Below are 24,846 nucleotides of genomic sequence, written 5' to 3' on the forward strand. Positions count from 1 at the left end.
GCCAGTGCGGCCCTAAAAAGCAAAACAAACAAACAACAACAAAACCAAAACCAAATTTGAATGTATCCCGTTTATACCTATAATCTGTTCTTAGGAAAAAGATTAAAAAACCCTTAACATGGTCTGTTAGGTCCTGATCTCCCTCCCAGCTTCATCTCAATGATGCCTCTTTCCAGCCACCCCTACCTTCTCCCTCAAGGTCTTTGAAAATGCTGTTTCCTTGACCTGAAGTCCTTCACCCTAACCAGCCCTCAAGAGCTCTATCAGTTATCCCCTCCTCGACTTTCATATCTAGGTATCAGCCTAATGTCACTGCCTCGAAGAGAGCTTCTTTGCCCTCAGACTAGTTCTGTGAATCTTTCCTTCATAATGATTATTATAAGTTATCATATATTTATGTGATATTTAGAAATTACATTTGTGTCTCTCAGGAGAGCAGCACAGTGCTTTGCTTCTCGTATACAAGCAAGGAGCCCTGTGCCTAAGACATTAGGTGCTTAAAAATATTAAATGATAGATACACACTACTATACATAAAATAGAGGAGAGTTCTCGAAGTAGTGAGTGGGTTAAGAATCCAACTGCAGCAGCTCAGGTTGCAGTGGAGGCGTGGGTTCAATCCCTGGCTCAGAAACTTCCATATGCCGTGGGTGTGGCCAAATAAATAAATAAACAACAAGCACCTAGTGAATAGCACAGGGAACTATATTCAATACCATGTAGTAACCTATAATGGAAAGAATCTGAAAAAGAATATATGTGTGTGTGTATGTATATATATATATATATAACTAAATCACTTTCCTGTACACCTGAAACTGATACAACTTTGTAAATTAATTATACTTCAAAAATAAATAAATTAATTATACTTCAAAAATAAATAAATAAAGGCGTTTTCTTACGGTGCAGCGGTTTAAGAATCCAGAGTTGTCGCTGAAGTGGCTTGGGTCGCTGCTGTGGCACAGATATGATCTGTAGCCTGGGAACTTACACATACCTCGGGTGCAGCCAAAAAAGAAAATAAAAAACATTTTAATATTTTAAATAAATAAAGATAATATTTTTAATATTTGTTAAATGAGTGGATAAATAAAGAGCTTAAGTGACTTGCTCAAAGTCATTGGTTGGGCCTGCTAAGCCTAACAGTATCCGTATTTATAATATGTGTTTATCATACTTTACACCTTTGTGACATTTGCATGTATGTCATGATGAGTGAATGACACCAGCTGTCATGACTGATAGCAAAAAAGACACAAACATGAAGGGAATAGTGATACAAAACAGGAGGCAACACAGCATGGAGGTCTCATACCCAGATGTCTCCCCTGGGGTTTTTTCTATAGAAGGAGGGTGGTGACAGGGCAAGATGGGCCCTTTTCCATAACACGGAAGCTTTATTCTATTCTGGTCTCTCCTCCTGCCTGGCCATTGTGGAAGTTCCAGCATCCTATGTGCCTGTCCACCAAGGGAGGGTGTCATGTGCAAAACAACCCCTGCACATCCTTGAGTATGGACTGCATGACTGGGTAAAGAGAAGGCTAATTTTTCAAACACATCCCCAGCCGGCCCCAGGCCAGACTCAAGAATAGACCAGCCAATCTCTTCCTTTATTATCCATTGGTAGCAAGATACTTTGACCTATTAACTCAGGGTTTTTTTCATATGTTTTCTTGCAACCCTCCAGATCTTCTCCCATTTTGCAGCCAGAGTATGAGCCATCCACTGACTCAAACAAAGAGAGAAGTATTTTCCTGACTGAGTTCAAATGTACACACCCCACAGGGAACAAGGTAATGGATTTGAGAGAATGATGCCAGAACAAGATTCTCCACCCCAAAGGATTGTGTAATGGGTCAAGAGTAATGTTCCCTGAGAGGGGATACAGAATACATGAGCTGCTAGTTTGCTCCTGGAAAAAAAGACATCTTGTCCCCACCCCTCATCCAACTGCTGGATATGAGACAAGAGAAATCCCAGGTACGTGGGAGTAACTGCCCCTCATTGTAGTAGAGCTTAAGGAAGCTTCAAGATGTCAGAACAGAAATGGCTATGGAGTTTGTCTCAATTCACCGGGTTGAGGCCGCCTCACAGAGAGCCCCCAGCCTAACTGGATGCAGCTCTAGGAAATGATTCTAGTATGCTCACGAGGAGCCATAGCCTTTGCACAGCCCCCCATCTCTGACATGCAGGGGCTTCAAAGGAGAGCTTTGGTAGCAAGGACAGTCACCGACCTTAAGGGGCCTTTTGAATAGGAGCAAGGTCCATCCAAACAGCCATCTGGCAGCCCAATCTCCAAGGGCCAGATAAGACAATAGATCTCAGTGACGTCATCTTGGGCACCTGCCTGATCTCCATTCTTCCTCCCATCATTTGCACTCCCTGAACTTAGAGCTGATACTATGGATGAGGAGAAAGGATCTTTGAATTGTCTAAGATTATGCTTTTGCCTCTTGGAAGAAACTGAACCTTATTTCAATTTTAGACATTCATTACTTTCTATATTAAGGAAATGGAGGGAAGTTTACCTGGTGACCTAGTGGTTGGTTAGGGCTTCACTGCTGTGGCTCAGTTTCGATCCCTGGCCCGGAAACTTCCACATGTTGTGTGTGCAGCAAAAAAAAAAAAAAAAAAAAGTAACTTTTTTATTTACTGAGAAATAAAACTCACATTTCTCACACACTTGGGTTTATGAACAGAGATGCATATTCTTTACAGGTTTGCTAGTGATCTTTTCCTGCATTAATATCTGGTCTCTACAGCTGAACTGCAAGATTTTCAAGGCTGGATTGTAGCCCCTCCCTGCCCTCTTTTCTTCCTACTGAGCACCTTGTACATAACAGGATGGAATTTTTGAGAGAACAGGATGGAATAGGATGTGCATGATTTTTTTTTTCCATGTTATTGGCCAGAGAATCATGAGTCTCTCAGCTCTGACTTCATTTGTAAGTTGTAAAATTTCCCCCGAGTATTCATTTTTCACATTAAGAGATAGCAAGAATTTGCCAAACACCTACCATGTGCAAAGACTCCTTCCGTTTCTTCCTGGGGATGCAGCCCTTGTCATTAAGGACTTGTTATTGGAGATGTGGACAAAATGTAGCAGCATGAATTGAACATGCATTAACTTTGACTTTAGGATAGCAGCTAGGAGTCTATATTGCTGCTATTTTAAATACACATATAAACTGATTGCCAAAATGACAAATACTTATTTGATAGAACTTGCAACATTTAGAAGTAAACAAATTGCACCCATAAACTCAGAACCTGGAAAATTAGAAGTAATCGATGCTGACACTTTGGTGTATATCACTACTTCTGCATTGTAAAAATGTATCATGATGGATTGGAGTTTGTTATTTAAAGAAAACCCTGATATACTAGGGTGTGTGTGTGTGTGTGTGTGTGTGTGTATGATTTTTGCTTTCTCCTAAAAAGGGGATCTGGTGGAATTTGAGAGTTTCCGTGACTAAACATATTCAGTGACCAAATATAGTACACTGATGAAAGAATTTTGAAATTGTATTGCAGTTAGAAAAAGTTGAAAATTAGGTTTCTGGTAGCTGGGTGGGGTGGGAAACCAAACAAAATGTGCCTTTGAATCTAATCCATGACCAATCCATAAGAATAGTTCTATTGATTAATTCAAATGTCACCTCCTCACTGAAGCTCTCCTTTTTCCCTCTGGCAGTTGGCCAACTATTCCCTCTGTGCTCTCAAATATTTCCACTATTTATATGTAACAATATTTTCATTATTTTAATAAAAATAACATACACCATTATTTCTATATTATATTTTAGGGAGGCAGTATGGTGTTGTGGTTAAAAACTTAGATTTTGGATTTAAACATCTCAAGTTCAAATTCCAGACTTACCATTTGCTGGCTTCATGACCTTGGACAAGCTATTTAGCCTCGCTGAACCTGTGTTCTCATCTGTAAAACAGGAATAATAACACCTACATCGTAGAGGTTTCCTGAGAGACAAGCAGGACATTATTTGCAACATGCTGATCCACTCCAAAACACAGTCAATAAATAATAGATATAATTATTTTTATTACAGAACTTGCTGTGTTGGTTGCATTGCAATTATGGGTTTAGGAATGCTTTCCTCACTGGACTGTGAACGCCTAGACAGCAGGCCCTGGGGTCCTGACCTTTTTAATCCAGCCTCCCTTCCAGCTAGCAGAGTAGTCCTTAAACAGTAAGCAATCCACATTCATTCTCTGGAGGATAGCATAACTATGGAAAGTGCCAAATCTAATACTTTTTCCCTAGGAGTCCTATATTTTTACTCAGGATTTTAGAACGAATTCATAACTGCAAACCATTGACTCACTCACTCTTTCTTTCTTTCTTTCTTTCTTTCTTTTTTCTTTTGTCTTTTAGGGCTGCACTGGCAATATATGGAAGTTCCCAGGCTAGGGGTCCAATCAGAGCTGCAGCTGCCTGCTTATAGCACAGTCACAGCCATGCAGGATCCAAGCCACATCTGCAACCTATACCATAGCTCACTGCAACGCCAGATCCTTAACCCACTGAGGGAGGCCAGGGATTGAACTTGCGTCCTTATGTTTGCTAATTGCGGTGCATTACCACTGAGCCATGACGGGAACTCCAAACCATTGACTCTTACAATCAATATTCTACAGGGCCACTTCCACTGTAATGCAAGCTAATGTTTAATGAGCGCTTACTATGTGCAGATTTTACCATAGTGCTTTTTTGTATTTAAATCACTCTATGAGGGGGATATTATATCTTTAACAGATGAGGAAACTGAGGCCCAGAGAGGGTGCTGTGAACTCTGTGACTTCTGAGATTTTTCTTAGGGGCCCCAGGGGACTTCCTGGCTCTCTGTCCCTCCATTTAAGTATGGGGACAGGAGGTGAGCAAAAGAAGCCACCACGTATTTTTCTTTCTCTTTAGTAAAACATGTTATTTATTTTTGCAGTCTCTTTTCTCTTCTGGAAAAATAAACAGAGAAATTCTTGCTTCATTCAAGATTTTACCCCTGCTGAGGTCCATGATGGGATTTCTTCTCTGCAGAGCCCTGTTTGAGAATGCAGATGAAGGTTAGTTAGACTCTGCTGAGCCTCCTAAGAGGGGATTATTGTTTTACGAGTGTTTGAAATAGACTTTCAGTACATTAAAATAATGACAATAATTCATGTCCCATCAGTGTGTTTAAAATAATTAAATCATCTGTGAAACCATGAAATATTAATACACCGAATAGAATTGAGAGTGGAAGGCATTAAGAATCTTTAGAAAAGCAACCTGTTCTCAAGGAAAATATTTTATCCTATATGAACTGTGCTGCTATGTTCATGAAATTGATCAATTATTTGTTCATGTTGCCCACATGAGTGAAAGTTATATTTTAAAAGTAAGAAAAACCTTGGAATGATTTTACTTCAAGGAAGCTGATTGGAATCTTTCCAGATTCCACATTTGTGCCTATTGACCAGAAGTCTTCTGACTTGGGAAAATATTTTTATTTTCCTCCCCCTTTCCTAAATGTCCTACAAAGACCTGCATTAGGATGGGAAACATTTTCTGAGTCCCAAAGGAATCTTCCATTTGCCTGAAAGAGATAGTCCAACTGAATGCTGAGAGAAGTCACTCAAGAAGAGGATGAAGATGCCTTAGAATAACTTTTTGAACATTCTCTGCATGCTTTCTTCATTCATAATAACATCTGCCATAGAAGAGAGAAAATGTGATTCTAGAGCATTCCATTATTTTTCTTTCACATACATCATAAAAGATGCGAAAAGACCCCCCCCCCCTTTTTTTTTTTGTTTTTTAGAGCTGTACCTGTGGTATATGCAGGTTCTCAGGCTAGGGGCCTAATCCAAGATGTAGCCACCAGCCTACACCACAGCCACAGCAACATCAGATCCGAGCCAAGTCTTCGACCTACGCCACAGCTCACGGTGATAGTAGATCCTTAACCCACTAAGCAAGGCCAGGGATCAAACCTGCAACATCATGGTTCCTCGTCGGATTCGTTTCCACTGTGCCCTGAAGATTACAACCATAACTTTTTTATTCTTTAAAAAGTTTGTTTCCGTTTACTTCCAGAAGTAGACAGATAAACAGCAAAGGCCACTACATTAGACTCAAGAGCAACTGTTACTCTTCTCTAAGGAAATAAATAAATTATGAGGAAGGGGAAAATCGGCCAGGTCCCTCATATATGGATTTTGCCTCATTTTTGCTAAGATTCCTGTAATAATAACCTAAAACATGTTAAGAAGGAAAATTAATTCCATTTGGTGAAACTTCATCTTATGTGCTAATAGAATTCTCATGCAAGGTATGTCATGAATTTTTAAACCAAGGTCATCTGGTAGCTGGTGGCTGATCCCAGCAGTACTTTCTCTAGTGAAACAGGTAGCCCTTTCTTGGAAAAATACTTTGAAAAATACTATCCTTGTGGAACTTGGTCCCAGAATTGAGGATAGGATTGCTTTGGGTTCAATCCTTGGCAGGAGGGAATATTCTGAATGGATGAAATGAGAAGTGGTACAAAGAGTGGCAGGCAATGCCTTCACTCCAGCTACATAGTAGGTACTTGTTAAATGATGAATAAATGATGGAGAATGCTACTGGTTGTTGGGGGTCTTAAGGACTGTCCTTTGGAAGCATGCCAGAAGCAACAAGTCTCATTTACTTCCATTAGGTGTGGGTTTACTTCTTCTCTTCCTTCATTTATCTTTTGATGCCTGCCATGTATCAGGATCTGTCCTTGGGACTGAAAATACAGCTATAAACAACACAGACACTGTTCTTATAGAGCTAACATCCTAAAAGATGGAGAGCAAAACAAACAAACACACAAACACCCCCCCCACACACACACACACAGCTAGACCGGCTCATAGCATCAGATAATACAAGTCTCTGGGGCTCCGGTCTTGTTTACATCGAGGTTAGGACATGCCTGGAATGAGGAGCAGCAAAGAGGGCCTCTTTGCAGAACTTCTGTCCCTGTCCCCTGTCCTAGGGGCCTGGCTGGTTCAACCTTCATCTTTGGAAGCTTTCAGTTAAAAAACAGGAAATAGAAGAGGGCCATTGCACTGGGGAAAAAAACAAAACAAAACAAAGCAATGCAAAAACCCCCAAACTTGTCAGGATAATAAATGAATCTCATATCTTTTCTTTAAAAAAGGCTCATTTAGGTGTACAAGGCTTTAGTTAAACTGTATTTGCCACCAGAACAGTCAGACAATTTAAAGTGAATAAACATCCTTGAGAAAAATGGATATATGACTGGTTCTATAAAACTGTGATTATCATACAATATCTTCTCTTCCTTCTCTGTCTCCATGCCCATCTTTATCACCACCATCCTTCCGTATTTCAATTTTCCTTATTATTTTATATAATTAAGTAAAACGCAGGATATGAAGTCTACATCTTCAGCAAGGCACATCGTCCGCTAATACTAGTCAATTTCCACTTCATTTGTGGCTCTGAAGGAGGGCACTATGTCCTTCTAACTTTCCACATTAAAATAGTCACAATTTGCTTTTTATGTGTAAGATTTCTCTACCACACAGAAGAATGGAGCTAAAGTCCTGTTTCAGCTGTTCAGGTTCAGGCAAGCCCTTAAGTTGCATGTACATGGAGCCTTAGCCAAGAAACTTCCAGAATCAAATTTTAAATGTCTGGGTAGGAGTTCTCTGGTGGCCTAAAGGTTAAAGATCCAGTATTGCCATTGCTGTGGCTTGGGTTCCATCCCTGGTCTGGGAATTTCTGCATGCCAAGGGTGCAGCCAAAAAAAGGGGGGCGCATCTTTGTGACGATTGATTAAACTTGAATGGCAGTCTGAGGATTAGATGGTAATAAAGTATCAATGTTAAATTCCTTTTTTAAAAAATGGGGAGTTTCTGTTGTGGCTCAGTGGGTTAAGAACCTGACTCGTACCCATGAGGATGCAGGTTCGATCCCTGGCCTCACTCAGTGGGTTAAGGATCCAGCATGCTGTGGCGTAGGTCGCAGATGTGAGGATCTGACACTGCTGTGGCTGTGGCAGTAGGCTAGCAGCTACAGCTCCAATTCCATCCCTAGCCTGGGAATTTCCATATGCCACAGGTGTGGTCCTAAAAAAAGAAAAAAAAACAAAAACAAAAACTCTGGGTGGATGAACTAGAATTCACACTTCAGATTCTGACACTTGGATGGCATGCACAGCCAGTGTTGAATCTGTTTTCTAAATGGGTCCACTGTCATGTGTAACCAGTGTGGCTGGATCCTGAAGAGCAAGAGCATGGAGTGGAGCCAGTCTGGCAGCACTTAGGGACTCCTTATCCCTTCTTGCCTCCCCTGGGCAGGACCACGCAGAGTTGGATGACAGCAGCAAAGCCAGGCAGTTGTCTGGCAGCAAGCCCAAGTGGCCTGATCCCATGCCAGGCGGGTGGAAAAAAATGCTATCAAAGCCCCTTGAAGTACAACCCAGGCCACGTGGCATAGGTGTGGCAGGACTGCAAACACCAAGAGCAAGAGTCTTTCTCAATCAGAAGGGAGGTAGCTCTTGTGGAAGAAAGGTAAGGGGTAGTCTGTGGATTAAAAATCCAAACAGAATGTCAAGTGTTACAAGCAAAAGCTGTGCCCTCCAATTAAGGCAAGGCCTTTATGCCATGATTATGAAGAAAGAAGCCCTCTGACACTCACTGAAGAGCATTGCTATTATGTTCCTTGGAATAAAACACCTATATGCTCTGAAGAAACAAAAACATCAGTTTTAAAGCTGCACCAAATATTGGTGAATTTATTTGTTTCTTTAATCAAAGGTTCCTCTCATTTCTTTGAGTCCCAAGTTTAAAATGTTGTGTTAGTTATCTATAGCTGCATTAAAAGTTATCCCAGGAGTTCCCATTGTGGCTGACTAGGAACCATGAGGTTACGGGTTCTATTCCTGGCCTTGCTCAGTGGGTTAAGGATCCACCATTGCCTGTGAGGTGTGGTGTAGGTCTCAGATGTGGCTTGGATCCTGAGTTGCTGTGGCTGTGGTGTAGGCCGGCGGCTACAGCTCCAATTGGACCCATAGCCTGGGAACCTCCATATGCCTCAGGAACGGCCCTAGAAAAAGGCAAAAATACAAAAAAAAAAAAAAAGTTATCCCAGCTTAGGAGTTCCCGTCATGGCACAGTGGAAATGAATCCGACTAGGAACCATGAGGATGTGGGTTCAATCCCTGGCCTTGCTCAGTGGGTTAAGGATCTGGCATTGCCATGAGCTGTGGTGTAGGTTTGCCAACACAGCTTGGATCCAGCGTTGCTATGGCTGTGGCATGCAGCAACAGCTCCAATTAGACCCCTAGCCTGGGAACCTCCACATGCCACAGGTGCAACCCTAAAAAGACAACAGACAAAACAACAACAACAACAACACACACACATACACACACACACACAAGTTATCCCAGATTAAAAACCACAAACTTATACAGTCTCTAAGGCTCAGGAATCAAGGAGTCATATATCTAGATGGTTCTGTCTCAGGGTCTCTCTCATGAAGCTACAGGTGAGCTCTGTGCTGGGGGAGGGGTGGGGGTGTCGCATCATTCGGATGCTTGCCTGAACATTTCCAAGGCGGTTCACTCACATGGTTGTTGGCAGGAGGCCTCAGTTCCTCACCCCATAGGCTTCTCCAAGGGCTGCTTAAATGCCCTCACAACGTGGCAGCTATCTTTTCCCAGAACTAGTGACCCAAGAACAAGGCAGAAACCACAATGCCTTTTATTATTGATCACAAAGACAGACACCATCACTTCTGCCACATTCTGGTCTAGAGCTGAAGCATGAAGTCCAGCCCAAGGTCAAGTGGGGAGCGGGAATTTTTGGTCCATCTTTTAGAGGAAGAATTGCTGAAGAGTTTTGAACTCCTACATACAGTGTGGATGTGGGACGTTAGGAAATCTAATATACTCAGGAATAGCTATAAGATTTATGGGGGCATTCCCTTCATGGCTCAGAGGTTAATGAGGATCCAACTAGGATCCATGAGGATGCGGGTTCGATTCCTGGCCTCCCTCAGTGGGTTAGGGATCCAGCATTGCCGTGAGCTGTGGTGTAGGTTTGCCAACACAGCTTGGATCCAGCGTTGCTATGGCTGTGGCATGGGCCGGCAGCTGTAGCTCCGATTTGAGTCCTAGCCTGGGAGCTTCCATGTGCCGAGGGTGCGGCCCCAAAAAGGGAAAGAAATAACCTTAATATAGCGAGTAAGAGAGCAGCGAAGAATACGATCGCACGGATTAATGGTAATGCATTCCGTAGACGTCCTTCCTTCCTTCCTATCCGCCGCTCTCGGTACATCCCTGCCTTCCTTCCTGCCTTCCTTCTCCGTCCCCATGCTCGCGCCATCCCGTACCCGTTCCTCCCTCCCTCCTCCCTCGCCCGCCCCCCCTCCCTCCCTCCCCTCCCTCCCTCCCGGCCCTGTCTCTCTCTCTCCCCCCCCCTCCATCCCCCTCCCGCCCTCCCTTCTCTCTCTCTCCCCCCTCCCTCCCTCCTCTCCCCCACCCCTCCCCTCCCTCCCTCCGCTCCGCCCCCCTCTCTCCTCCCTCGCCCCTCCGCCGCCTCCCTCCCTCCCTCCTCCCACCTACCTCCTCCCGCCCGGCCGCTCTCTCCCCTCCGCCACGCCCTGTGCCGCTCTCGCCTCCCGCCCGCCCATCCCTGGCGCGCGGCGCGCGTCCCTCCCGCCACGCCCGCCAAGTCTGCGCGCCCTCCTACCCGCCCGCGCCCGCGCTCGCTGAGCGCGCCCGCCCGCCCGCCCGCCCGCCCCGCACGCCCCGCCCTCCCGCCCGCCCGCCCCGTGCCCCCGCCCTCCACCCGCCCGTTCTCTACTCGTCGCGCTCCCGTTCCCGCCCATCCCTACCCTCCACTTTCGATGGCTCTCTCCCGCCCTGCCCGCCGCCCGTTACCTCGCTCTCTCTGCGTCGCATACCTCCCGCACGCACGGGAGCGCGACGCGCCCCGCCCGCCGCCCCGCCCGACGCCCGCCCTCCCGCCCGCCCGCCCGCACGCCCTCCCGCCAGCCCGCCCGCCAGCCCGCCCGCCCGCCCTCCAGCCCGCCAGCCCGTCCGTGTGGGCCCCGGAGCAAGATAAAAATACAGAACCACTTAAGTATTACTAAGAATTTTAAGGCACCAACAGCAGAACATTAAATTAGTGTGAGTCCCTTCTAGGCTCCAGGCCCTGTGCATCTGCCCTGGTCACACACCCAGGAAAGGCACTCCTGAGGTAGAGTGGTTAAGAGCACAGCCTTTGAAATTAAGAATTTGAATCCAAGCCTTACTTGCATTACCATTGTGTGACGAAGTTGGGGAAACTGCTTAAGATCTCTGAACCTCAACTTCTTCTTTTTTCTTTCCTTTTTAGGAGCCTGCCTGTGGCATATGGAAGGCTAGGAGTCTAATCACAGCTGTGGCTTCCAGCCTACACCACAGCCACCACAACACAGATCTGAGCTGCATCTGTGACCTATGTATGCTCCGCTTGCTGCAATGCAGGATCCTTAACCCAGAGTGAGGCCAGGGATCAAACCTGCACCCTCATGGATACTAGTCGGGTTCTTAACCCACTGAGCCACAATGGGAACTCCTGAACCTCAACTTCTATTTCTCTAAAATGGGTATGGTTAATTTACCTGCTACTTGGGATTTCTGTGAGCATTAACTGAATTTAAGTGCAGTGCCTGGCTTATAATACACGCTTGAGTGCTTGCTTCGGCAGGACGTATACTAAAATTGGAACAATACAGAGAAGATTAGCATGGCCCCTGCACAAGGATGACATGCAAATTCATGAAGATTTCCATATTTTTTGGAATCTGATATATGGCACAAATGAAACTTTCCACAGAAAAGAACATCATGAACTTGAAGAACAGACTTGTGGTTGCAAAGGGAGAGGAGGAGGGAGTGGAATGGACTAGGAATTTGGGGTTTATAGATGCAAACTATTGCCTTTGGGATGGATAAGCAATGAGATCCTGCTGTATAGCACTGGGAACTATAGCTAGTCACTTATGATGGAGCATGATAATATGAGAAAAAAGAATGTATACATGCATGTATGCCTGGGTCACCTTGCTGTACAGTAGAAAACTGACAGAACACTGTAAACTAGCTATGATGGAAAAAATAAAAATCATTTAAAAAATAATAGACACTTGAAAACTTGTAATAATGATTACCTTCTTAAGGAGCTTTAGAAGAGACATGAACCACTGAGCTGATAACTCTGATTATTCTCTGATGATCAGAAACTTTAAGGTAGGAATAGCATTGCATGCTCTCTGCAGTACCAGCATCTCTTTCACCTAGGGTGGACACAGATATTCATGAGCTGGAAAATGTACAATAAGAATGGCTAAGAAGATGTTTCAGAAATGGAATGTTTTCAAAATTCTAGAAGATAGGACCAAAGCTGCTATTTTAAGAAAATTCATGTAAGATCAACATTTCAGGGAGTTCCTGCTGTAGCACAGTGCAGACAAATCTGACTAGTAACCAGAGGTTTCAGGTTCAATCCCTGGCCTTACTCAGGGGGTTAAGGATCCAGAGCTGCCGGGAGCCGTGGTATAGGTCAAAGACATGGCTCGGATCCTGTGTTGCTGTGGCTGTGGCGTAGGCCGGCAACTATAGCTCTGACACACCCCCTAGCCTGGGAACCTCCATATGCCATGGGTGAGGCCCAACAAAGTAAAAACAAAAAAATCAATGTTTCATAGGCTGTTTTATTACTAGGCATTTATTGTCACCTTAGAAATGGTTGCCATGAACTACTTTCTATGAATAACTCAATTGATGAGACTGAATATGAAATGAGAACTTTCCCTAGCAATATTATTTCTCAGTGGCTCAAAAAATAACAAAAGCAAAAACTAAAATTATTCCTGGATGAAGTTTTAAGACTGGCAAAATGATTTTATAAGATTTTTTAGAACTTCAGTTGGGCTTTGGCCTCCCTTTCCTTTGCAGCTGAATGTGGCCCAGTGAAGGTGACAACCATGGACTGGACTTCTTTAAAAGCCATCAACTGTTTCCATATGGACCTTCTTCTACCTAGCGCTTAACCAAAGTCTACTGTTGGGCTTCTACATCTTCACTCATTTGATAAAAATCACATGCACCAGGCCATGCAGTGGAGATCACAGAACCCAAGAACACTGTACCAGTCTTTGAATCACTGCTGAACAGTGCCTGAAAAAGCTGATGCAGTTTCCAGGGGTGTACCTCTTGCCTCTCCTAAAAAGATGGTCTTGGAGTTTCTCTGTGGCTCAGCAGGTTAAGGATCTGGCATTGTCACTGCTGCGGCTTGGGTCACTGTTGTGGCATGGGTTTGATCCCTGGCTCAGGAACTTCCACATGTCTCAAGCATAGCCAAAAAAAAAAAAAAAATAAAGAAAAAAATTCCCCAAACTAAACAGATGATCTTGGGAGTTCCCTGATGGCCTAGTGGTTAAGGATTTGGTGTTGTCACTGCAGTGGCTTGGATTTGATCACTGACCTGGGACTCTACACGTCATGGGAATGACCAAAAAAAAGATGATTACATCAAGGACCAGAGTAAGGAAAGTAGGCAGAGGTGATAGTTATGTCTATGAGCAGAAAAATAGGCGACATTAAGAAAAATAGTGCAAGTTAATTTTTCACAAACACATTAACATTATAAAGTAAATAAGCCAGGTGTAAGCGGGACTAGACTTCCCTGACACACACTGAACTATAGGCAGTTCTGTGTTCTTAGCATAGTCGTCTATTTCTCAAGGAACTTCTTTATTTATTCCCCAACCCAAAATTAGTTCTTTAATTTGAAACAGCCATAAACAAACATTACCAAAGAAATCCCTTGGGCTCGCTTCTCCCACACCCTCTCCCCCCACACACATATTTTCTGCTGCTTTGTTTGTTCTCAGTTCTTTTTTGCCTTTGTGCTCAACACAGGACCTGCAATGGTTTGGCTTTCTGAAATCCCTTCATAAGTCTCTTGAAAGATACTTAAATTCCATTTTGACAGGAGAGAATTAAATTCACATTAATTTCAATCAATTATGTATTAAAGACAAACAAGCTTCAATAACATCAAAGTACAGGTTTTAGGACTCTCCTGGTTTGTAAGGTCGCGTGCAGCTCTGTAATTCTGCTGTTGGCCTGTTCTAGCTACTGCTGCACAGCAAGTATAAACGGAGCCTCTGATCACAGCAATTGCTCCAGTGGACTTGGAGTGAGATCTCCCCACTACTCTTCTCTTCTTGACTTGCAGTCGTTGCTACCCTTTCTTCCTTTCCTACATGTTTTCCTTTGCTTCCCTTCCCCTCCCCACATCAACAAAAGAATTTTGTTGCCATGTGGCTTTCTTTTTCAGATTCAACTCAACACGATCTTCCTAAAAAGGAATGTGCTGACCATTTGCCTGATGGCCCAGGCCTTTCCCCTGCTCTGTTCTCTCTCATGGGGGACTGCATTTTCCAGCTTCCTTGCCCTCTGGCTTCCACATAAGCTGAGTCAATGGGAGGATAGATGGGAGGGGAGGAGAAGGGGAGAAGCCAGAGAGTTTCTCCCCATCTCTTTCTGGTTTCTCTGGCAGGGGCTGCTTCCCTTCCATGCTTCCAGCTGCTATCCCTCCCTTCGTGGTCTGGGTGTCTGACAAGAATCCTCCCTCTGTGCTTCTGACTTCTCTCTGATGGCCCCATCTTCTAGGTTCTGATAACACCGCCTTCTCCCTGAGTCTCTCCAGTCCTGGGGTGGGGGACAGGGAGGTTAATGGCTTCTTACCACTGTTAATGTTAACGTTTGGGTTACCCTCACCCTCCTACTTAACCCCTTGGTTCTGGTACTTCCACACCTTCCATCACATGTATAACAAGTTCCTATATTAAATTCCCTCTGCTTGAAACACCTACGGTGGTTTCCATTTTCTCATTTGGGCCTTGATTGAAGCAGGGGCTCACGATTACCACCACAACGAAAAGGAGCTTCTAGGTTGTGATACAGAGGTGCTGGGAGTGTGGCTCACGCCGAAAGGCATGGAAGCTCTGTGCCCCTTTCTGCATACGTGGTCCTATGCATCTCTTCCACCTGGCTGCTCCTGAGGTATATCCTTTTACAATAAATAAGTAATTGAAAATCAACCAATTTAAAAAATTATAATGTCCTTTGAACTCTTCAAATGCAAGTCTTATGATGCCTTCCTAAGCAGAATCCAGATGACAACAAGTTCTCAGAGAATGGCAGAACCCTAAGACAGAATGAACCTAAGTCCCTAAATCATCACCTGAAGAAAGGCAGCCTCCTGAACAAGATCACCATTTTCAAACTGGCAGATGCTCAAGAAAGAAACTATTATTGCATTTGTGCCATCATATATCTGGATCAGTATTTGTTACAGCAGCCTATACAACTCTAGCAGAGTTATAGGTAGAGAAGAGATGATACTCAAGTAATAGCTTAAATTTTAAAAGAGTAATTTGTATAAATAATACTCCTGTAATAAATATTCACATTTTAACTTATTTTTGGACTGATGAGATGGTCAAATTTACACATGGTAACGGGATTTTCCTGTGTATAACTGAATCAGCCATGTAAAGGATATGTCAGTAGATCTGCCAATGTTGAAAGAGACACAGGGTTAATCATAATTTTGATGTAATAAAACAAGAAAGATAAAAGTGCAATTTAAAACAATTAACAGAGTTCCTGCTGTGGTAAAGTGGGTTAAGAATTTGACTGCAGCTGCTTGATTTGCTGTGGAAGTTCAGATTCATTCCCAGCTGCTGAAGTGGGTTAAAGGATCCAGCATTGCCGCAGCTGCAGTATTAGTCAATACCTGACCCAGGAACTTCCATATGCTTTGGATATGGGAAAAAAAAAAAAAGGAAAAGGAAAAAGGAAAAAAAAACAAAGAAAGAAAAACAATTCAATTAACAACAGCAAGGATAAACTACCACAGCGCTTTTTCTTTTTCCTTTTTTTTTTAATTCTTCTCTCCTTTTGGGCTTTTATATACATGGCACACCTTATAAAACCAACCAGCTCTCAAAACCTAATGCCAAAGGTAAGTTTGGGGTGCATGTGAGGGGTGTACTAGGGATATAGGTGGAGTATATTTGCCTCTTCCCATCTGCCCAGGGTACCCTTTGGTTTTCACTCATAAACATGGAGAGGAGGATTTTCTGCCCTTACCTTAGGAGTATGGGCTTTCCAGGAAAGTGTCCTGTGAGAACAGGGAGTGACTTTCTCATTTCTATCTAATAGATACATCCTGTCTGCTTTGCACCACTGCCTCAGGACTCCAGTAATGTGGTTTTGATCATCACTTTGTTTGAAGATCTTGAATCTCACCTGACAGCAGCACATCTTTGTTTATGAATACGGGAAATATTTACTATAATTTTGGGACTGGTCAGAATCCCGTGCGTTGTGCTACCCAGATTTTCGTGTACAAACACACACACACACACACACACACACACTGATATCCATCTCAGCAGGCTTGTTGATTCTGGATTAAGAATCCCCCACCCCACTGCCCAACCACATGGTCCTTGGTTCTATATTACTCTTCTATTCATATCCAAGATGCCCTGGGTTTTGCCTATGTATGTAACTATAGTTTTATAAATAACTTCCTTCCTTCCCATTTATCTCCTTTTTAATGATGGATTTTAAGTTCAAAATACAAAATCCGTCAGACATTATTTGGAGAGAGTCTTCCTTCTTTTGGACTGATCCTAAGACAGATAATTCCATGTCTTACTTGTGTTAAAAGATTTCTCCCTAGTGATATTAAATGCTTCTGCACATGAAACAGTAATTTCCTGCTGCTGCTTTGCGATATCTCTTTTTCTTATTGGCATCACATGAGATAAAGTTCTGTAATTGGGACCGAGATTTATGTAGTGCAATTGTTGAATGGATGTGTGTGTTGCTTTCCTGTGGTGAAAGCCCCATGACACAAGACTTCCGTTTGGGGATTGATTGGGGGCCCAGTGTAATATACATGCTGTAATAAGTCGCAGCAGATGCTGCCTGTTCAGTTCCTACTATCCCATGTGGGTCCCAGAGTGGATAATTCTGCTCATTCTTTTGGCCTTTGCTATGGCTTGTCAGGGTCTAGACTCAAGTTCATAACTCTGAGAAGTGTTCAGCTGTGAAATAAGTACTGAAAAGATGAAATGCAATTGATCCTGAGACATTGTGATCTTTCAATCCCATGTAAGCAAGGAATAAGTATTTAAAGTGTGCCAATAAATCTCTCTGCATTTAAAAGTTCATAGATTTAAAATATTTATGGACTGACTTGGGCAGAAAGACCAGGAAAAACATATGTACTGACTCTAAAGTATAGATAGAAACCATTATGAAATATTAATGACAAGCAGAGTGGGGTCAGCCTAGTGTATTTGTTTCTGCAAAAATGAGACTCCATTAGCATCAAGATATGAGTGTGTATACCAGAAGTACAGGAGATGTCAGGTTCGAGATTGATTACAAATCGAAGATTGGCTTTCTTTTAAACATTTGTAGCTATATTTTTTGTATTTGAGCTCATTAGAAGAGACTATTATACTAAAATGTTTGGGCTTTCTATAAGGGGAAAGAGGTCATCTTTCAAATTGAGTAAGAAGAGCTATGCAGACCTATGAAAGAGGATACTGGAAATGCTTAGTATTCATTCATCCATTCATTTATTCATCAAGCATTACTGGGTTCCTCCTATATTCCAGGACCTCTATTAAACATAGGAATAAGGAAATGCATAAGACATGATTCTGTCATTAAGATTGTCTCAATGTAGTGAAAGAGATGATAAATAAGTAATTTAATCATGATATGATCTATATTCTATGACAGAGGTGTGGAGTGTTACTGGGACACTGAAGAAGTGTTTTGAGAGATCATGTGTCCTTCTCAGAGAATGTGATGTTTTTCACAATGAGAAGATGTCTGCCATATGTAAAGGCAGAAGTAGAGAATCCTGAGAGATCAGGCACCACAAAGACTTGAGACAAAAGGCCTGGGTAGGGGCGTAGTCAGAAATGGGCTGGAGAGGGAGCACAATTCACATGAATGCCATGCTAGCAATGGAGTAACCTGAAGTCAAAGGCTTTAGGATAAGAAGGCTGGGGCAATGAGTATGGAGAAAAGAGCATAGATTTTTTTGAGTCAGTTAGGATGTAGAATAACAACAGCTCCCAGATTGATGGAATTCAGAAGATGATAGAGAAAGAGGAAGCTAGAGTGACATTTACTTGGGTGACTAGGTTGATAATGGTGTCATTCACCATGATTGGGAATAAAATACAAGAAATGGGGGTGGGATTGGGTGGATATGACTGTTTCTTTTTTCATGTTGTGTCTGAGTTACCTGTGAATTTCTGTTCTGAATATATTGGGTATGAAGTAGATGTTCAGTAGACACTTGGGTATATGGGACTTGAGCTTAAGAGATAAAAATTTGGGAGTCATCAGCAGTTGAAGCCTTGGGTATGAGTGAAATTAGAGAGAAGAGAGGGTTGAAAACAGACCATAAGGTAACATCAACATTTAAGAGGGTAAAGGCAGAGACAAAGGAATGCAAAGTAAAATTGAGAAAAGGCTGCAAGAACATTGACAGGAAAATAAGAGAAGGTGGCAATCAGAACCCAACAAAGAATGGTTTAAGAAGGCAGCAAGGTGTCATGTACTAGACGGGTCAAATGATATGTCCTCATGGACTTAAAACTGCCTTTAAGATGTGACAACTGAGGAGTTCTTGGCAAGACAGTTTTAATGCAGCTATAGGAGCAAAGGGTTGGGTAAAAAGGAGGTGAGAAAGCAGGCAGAAACCTATTAAGCTTTCTTTTTTTTTTAATAGATTTTTATTTTTTTTATTATTTTTTATTTTTTTATTTTATTTTTTATTTATTTATTTATTTTGGTCTTTTTGCCATTTCTAGGGCCGCTCCCGCGGCATAGGGAGATTCCCAGGCTAGGGGTCAAATCAGAGCTGTAGCCTCCGGCCTACGCCAGAACCACAGCAACACAGGATCTGAGCCGAGTCTGCAACCTACACCACAGCTCACGGCAATGCTGGATCGTTAACCCACTGAGCAAGGGCAAGGATTGAACCTGCAACCTCATGGTTCCTAGTCGGATTCGTTAACCACTGCACCACAACAGGAACTCCCTTACTAAGCTTTCTTAAACTTGACTAGTGGAGGAAAGTGCTTTTAAGACCCAGGCTCCTTAACAAACTGAAGAATAAATACCATGTGATCCTCTCAATAGATGCGGAAAAAGCCTTTGACAAAATCCAACATCCATTTCTGATAAAAACTCTTCAGAAAGTGGGCATAGCTGGAACCTACCTCAACATAATAAAGGCCATATATGACAAACCCACAGCGAACATCATTCTCAATGGTGAAAAGATGAAAGAATTCCCACTGAGATCAGGAACAAACAAGGATGTCCACTCTCACCACTACTCTTCAATATAGTTTTGGAAGTCCTAGCCACAGCAATCAGAGAAGTAAAAGAAATAAAAGGAATCCAAATTGGAAAGGAAGAAGTAAAACTATCACTATTTGCAGATGACATGATACCATACCTAGAGAATCCTAAAGAATCTACCAGAAAACTGTTAGAGCTCATCCATGAATTTGGCAAAGTCGCAGGGTACAAAATTAATACACAGAAATCGATGGCATTTCTATATACTAACAATGAAAGAGCAGAAAGAGAAATTTTGGAAGCAATCCCATTTACCATTGTATCCAAAAGAATAAAATACCTAGGAGTAAACCTACCTAAAGAGACAAAAGACCTGTACTCTGAAAACTATAAGACACTGATGAAAGAAATCAAAGATGACACAAATTGATGGAAAGATATACCATGCTCGTGGATTGGAAGAGTTAATATTATCAAAATGAATATATTACCTATGGCAATCTACAGATTCAATGCAATCCCTATCAAATTACCAAGGACGTTTTTCACAGAACTCAAACAAAATATTTTAAAGTTTGTTTGGAACCTCAAAAGACCCAGAATAGCCAAAGACATCCTGAAAAAGAAAAATGGAGCTGGAGGAATCAGGCTCCCGGACTTCAGACTATACTGCAAAGCAACAATCATCAAAATTGTATGGTACTGGCACAGACAGAAATATAGATCAGTGGAACAGGATAGAAAGCCCAGAATTCAACCCACACACCTACACCCAACTCATCAATGACAAAGGAGGCAAGAATATACAATGGAGAAAGGACAGCTTGTTCAATAAGTGGTGCTGGGAAAACTGGACAGCCATGTGGAAAAGAATGAAATTAGAACACTCCCCAACACCATACACAAAAATACACTCCAAATGGATTAAAGACCTAGATATGAGACCAGACACTATCAAACTCTTAGAGGAAAACATAGCCAAACACTTTCCGATATAAACAACAGCAACATCATCTCAGATCCACCTCTTAGAGTAGTGACAATAAAAACAAAAATAAACAAATGGGACCTAATCAAACTTAAAAGTTTCTGCACAGCAAAGGAAACCCTAAACAAAATGAAAAGACAACCCACAGAATGGGAGAACATCTTTGCAAGTGAATCAACTGACAAGGGATTCATCTCCAAAATTTATAAACACCTTCTGCAGCTCCATACCAAAAAACAAACAACCCCATCAACAAATGGGCAGAAGATCTAAACAGACAGTTCTCCAAAGAAGACATACAGATGGCCCAGAAACACATGAAAAGATGTGCAACATCACTCATTATTAGAGACATGCACATCAAAACCACTCTGAGATACCACCTTACACCAGCCAGAATGGCCATCATCCAAAAGTCTACAAACAATAAGTGCTGGAGAGGGTGTGGAGAAAAAGGAACCCTAGTACACTCTTGGTGGGATCATAAATTGGTGCAACCATTGTGGAAAACAGTATGGAGATGCCTCAGAAAACTAAACATAGAACTACTGTTTGATCCTGCAATCCCACTCCTGGGCATCTATCCAGAGAAAACCACAACTCGCAAAGACACATGTATTCCGATGTTCATTGCAGCACTATTTGCAATAGCCAAGACATGGAAACAACCTAAATGTCCATCAACAGAGGAGTGGATCCAGAAGATGTGGTCCATATACACAATGGAATATTACTCAGCCATTAAAATGAATGAAATACCAGCATTTTTAGCAACATGGGTGGACCTAGAAATTATCATGCTAAGTGAAATCAGCCATACAATGAGACACCAACATCAAATGCTTTCACTGACATGTGGAATCTGAAAAAAGGACAGACTGAACTCCTTTGCAGAACAGATGCTGATTCACAGACAATGAAAAACTTATGGTCTCTGGAGGAGACAGTTTGGGGGGTGGAGAAATGTGCTTGGGCTGTGGGATGGAAATCCTGTGAAATCAGATTGTTATGATCATTATACAACCACAGACATGATAAATTCATTTGAGTAATAAAAAAAAAGAAGGAAAAAAAAAAGACCCAGGCTCCTTTGTCGGTAAACATAAGAATGCAAATTTGTTTATTTATTTATTTATTTATTTTTAGGCCTGCACCTGCTGCATATGGAGGGTCCCAGACTAAGGGTCGAATTAGAGCTGTGAAGCCACAGCAACGTGGGATCGAAGCCAATTCTTCATCCTACACCACAGCTCCCAGCAATTCAGGATCTGAGCCGCATCCATGACCTACGCTGTATCTTGCAGCAATGCCAGATCCTTAACCCACTGAGCAAGGCCAGGGATCAAACCCACATCTTCTGGGAACAAGTTGGGTTCGTAACCCGCTGAGCCACAATGGGAACTTCTGAATATATCTACCCACCAAGCACCTTTTATTCTAACTTACTTACAGTAATTTAATTATGAGAAAAATATTTTTTCCAAAAACAAATTTATAGTATAAAACATTATCCATGAGTTCCTGTCATGACTCAGGGGAGATGAATCTGACTAGCATCCATGAAGATGCAGGTTTGATCCTTGGCCTCACTAAGTGGGTCAAGGATCCAGCATTGACATGAACTGTGGTGTAGGTCACAGACAGGTCTCAGATCTGGCATTGCTGTGGCTGTGATGTAGTTCAGTGACTACAGCTCCAATTTGACTCCTACCCTGGGAACTTCCATATGCCATGGGTACAGCCTTAAAAAAAAAAAAAAGAAAGAAAAAACAAAAAACTGTCATCCACTCCTCAAGACTTAGATAGGCTCTACCACTCACTGAGGTTACTAACATAGGATTCACCTGGGTACTTCAGCCCAGCGATAGGGGCTGTGGTTACAGTCGTTAAGTTGCAGGGTTAATTGCACTTGGAGTGGATCAGCATTGAGATCCTGCTGTATAGCACAGGGAACTATACCTAGCCACTTGTGATGGAATATGATGGAGGATAATGTGAGGAAAAGAATTTATATATATGTATGACTGGTCACTTTGCGGTACAGTAGAAATTGACAGAACACATTAAACCAACTATAATGGAAAATATAAAAATCATTAATAAAAAATAATTTTTTACTTAATGTAAAAAAAACACCCCAAAACAAAAATAAGGAGTCATAGATAAATTATTATTAAATGGAAATCAGGTAGAATATAAGGCATCTGCAAGCAACTAGCCTAGGAAATAGCTAGTTGGGAATCTGAAGATTTCATATTTAAGTTCTCACATGTATGTGATGGTCCAGCCATTTTTGAGGTTTCTAAGAGAGTCCACTGGCCCAGACATCTTGGGTGCATTGCCCTTGGCAGACGTCTTCACCACTATAATCTTCTTCCTTTGAGGAGGCCATCATAGCCAACCACCAAGTTGGCGATGGAGAGACGACCCCTCAACACTTCCTCTCACTGCTTAGGTCTCCCCTACTCTGCCTGCTACCTGTGGGCCCCAGACTTCATGAAATGGAAAGAAGGTCCTCTCCTATTAAAGAGCACTCATTAGAGAATTCCCGTTGTGGCTTAGCAGTAATGAACCAGACTAGTATCCATGAGGACTCGGGTTTGATCCCTGGCCTTGCTCAGTGGATTAAGGATCCGGCACGGCTGTGAGCTGTAGTGTAGGCTGCAGATGCAGCTCAGATCCCGAGTTGCTGTGGCCATGGTGTAGGCCGGCAGGTACAGTCCAATTCAGCCCCTAGCCTGGGAATTTCCATATGCCGCAGATGCAGCCCTAAAAAGACATTAAAAAAAAAAAAGCATTCATTAAATAAATCCAAGGACTTTGCTTTCAAAGTAAATGCTGTCTGTGAGTCTTTAGCACAAACCCTTACTCAGCAGAAGCTGGTTATGAGATCTGCCAGTTTCTAACATATCCGGATGGAAAAGATCACCCTGTCCTGAAATATTTCGGTGCAAAGGTATTAGAAAAAGTATGCAAGCAATATTTACTATTATTTTTTTCACTAGGGTCAATTTAGAAAAACATCCCCTTAAAACTTACAGATGACAGGAATTCCCATCGTGGCTCAGTGGTTAACAAATGCCGCTAGGATCCATGAGGCTGTGGGTTTGATCCCTGACCTCACTCAGTGGGTTAAGGATCCAGTGTTGCAGCATAGGTTGCAGGATCCTGCGTTGTGGTGTAGTTGTGGTGTAGGTCGTAGATGTGGCTCAGATCCCAAGTTGCTGTGGCTGTGGCAAAGGCCAGCGGCTACAGCTCCGATTCGACCCCTGGCCTGGGAACCTCCACATGCTGCGGGTGCGGCCCTAAGATGACCAAAAAAAAAAAAAAATACAGACCACATACTTTGTCCAAGATAAAAATAGTTTTACTATTTTTTCCTGGTTATAAAAATAATGCATGTTTATTATTACAAAAACTTGAACATTGTTTGTATGAAAAAAGAGTAAATATAGCTTGAAGTCCCAAAGCCCACCCAGGACCAACAGTTTAAAAGACAACTCAAGTAGTTTCTTTAATATTTGACTTTATTGACTAGAAAAGTGTCATTGGGTGCCTTTTCGCCACTAAATTTTTGAATATTGGAAATCTGACAATTAAGTGTTTTGAATTGAAGAAACAAAAAGGCAGCTTTCTAATTTTTTACCCAGAAATGAAAGACTGGACTGCAGTGTAGCCTTTTGAGCCGAGGCTGCACATTACAGATGGCTTGAGGCAGCATCTAAAGGACCAGGTGGAATGGTGAGGGCTGGGGGAGGGGCATCAGGACTCTCATTGCCTGAGGGCCTAGGAAGATATTACAAGGGAAAAGAGGGTTTCAGTTACCAGAAGAAGGAGCTAAAGACTTAAAGCTAGACATATTCTGGAAGGTCACAGATTGTCATATTCATTTTCTCATCCTAGTGACAGGGCCAGCATTGGACTGCATAGACACTCGATACCTACTTCTTAATGTACGACAGGTTTCATCTATTTCATTATCTGCCCCTAGGGTAGTGGTACAGGACCACAGGCATTAGAACGGAACTCTCCAAGGCTGAGCCTATTTCATGGCCACTAATCCAGAGCAAATTACAGCACCAGTCAAAATCACTCAGTAGGGGAGTTCCAGTTGTGGTTCAGTGGGTTAAGAACCTGACTAGTATCCATGAGGATGCAGGTTCCATCCCTGGCCTTGCTCAGTGGGTTAAGGTACCCAGTAGGACCAAAAGCACGGAGGAGCCCATGCACCAGGAAATAAAGAGATTCTTTTTCCCACACCCAGGCTACATATGGATGGGGCTAGTTGCTTTAGGCTTATAAAGATTCATAAAGAAAAATGAAAAGTTTTAGCCCGCTTCCCAACTTAAAGAAACTGCAGACGTGTAGAAGCATGCAGGACCCTGCAGGATCCCTCAG

The 24,846-nt window shown here is 42.6% G+C and overlaps 1 long non-coding RNA gene and 1 other non-coding gene across 2 annotated transcripts in view; one reads left to right on the forward strand and one right to left on the reverse strand.

Moving 5' to 3' along the window:
• Positions 1-3,883: 3,883 nt before the first annotated feature.
• Positions 3,884-24,846, reverse strand: part of LOC125123391 (uncharacterized) — a 29,733-nt gene continuing 8,770 nt past the window's right edge. Inside the window, exons 3-4 of the long non-coding RNA XR_007134042.1 lie at positions 12,215-12,340; positions 3,884-3,943 (exon numbers count right to left, since the gene is read on the reverse strand). This is a non-coding gene — a long non-coding RNA (uncharacterized LOC125123391). The remainder of the gene's footprint in view (positions 3,944-12,214; positions 12,341-24,846) is intronic.
• Positions 11,738-11,842, forward strand: LOC125123842 (U6 spliceosomal RNA). The gene has a single exon (XR_007134211.1). It is a non-coding gene; the product is annotated as a U6 spliceosomal RNA (small nuclear RNA).

Source organism: Phacochoerus africanus, chromosome 3 (genome assembly GCF_016906955.1).
Source record: "Phacochoerus africanus isolate WHEZ1 chromosome 3, ROS_Pafr_v1, whole genome shotgun sequence".
Classification (NCBI taxonomy): Eukaryota; Metazoa; Chordata; class Mammalia; order Artiodactyla; family Suidae; genus Phacochoerus; species Phacochoerus africanus.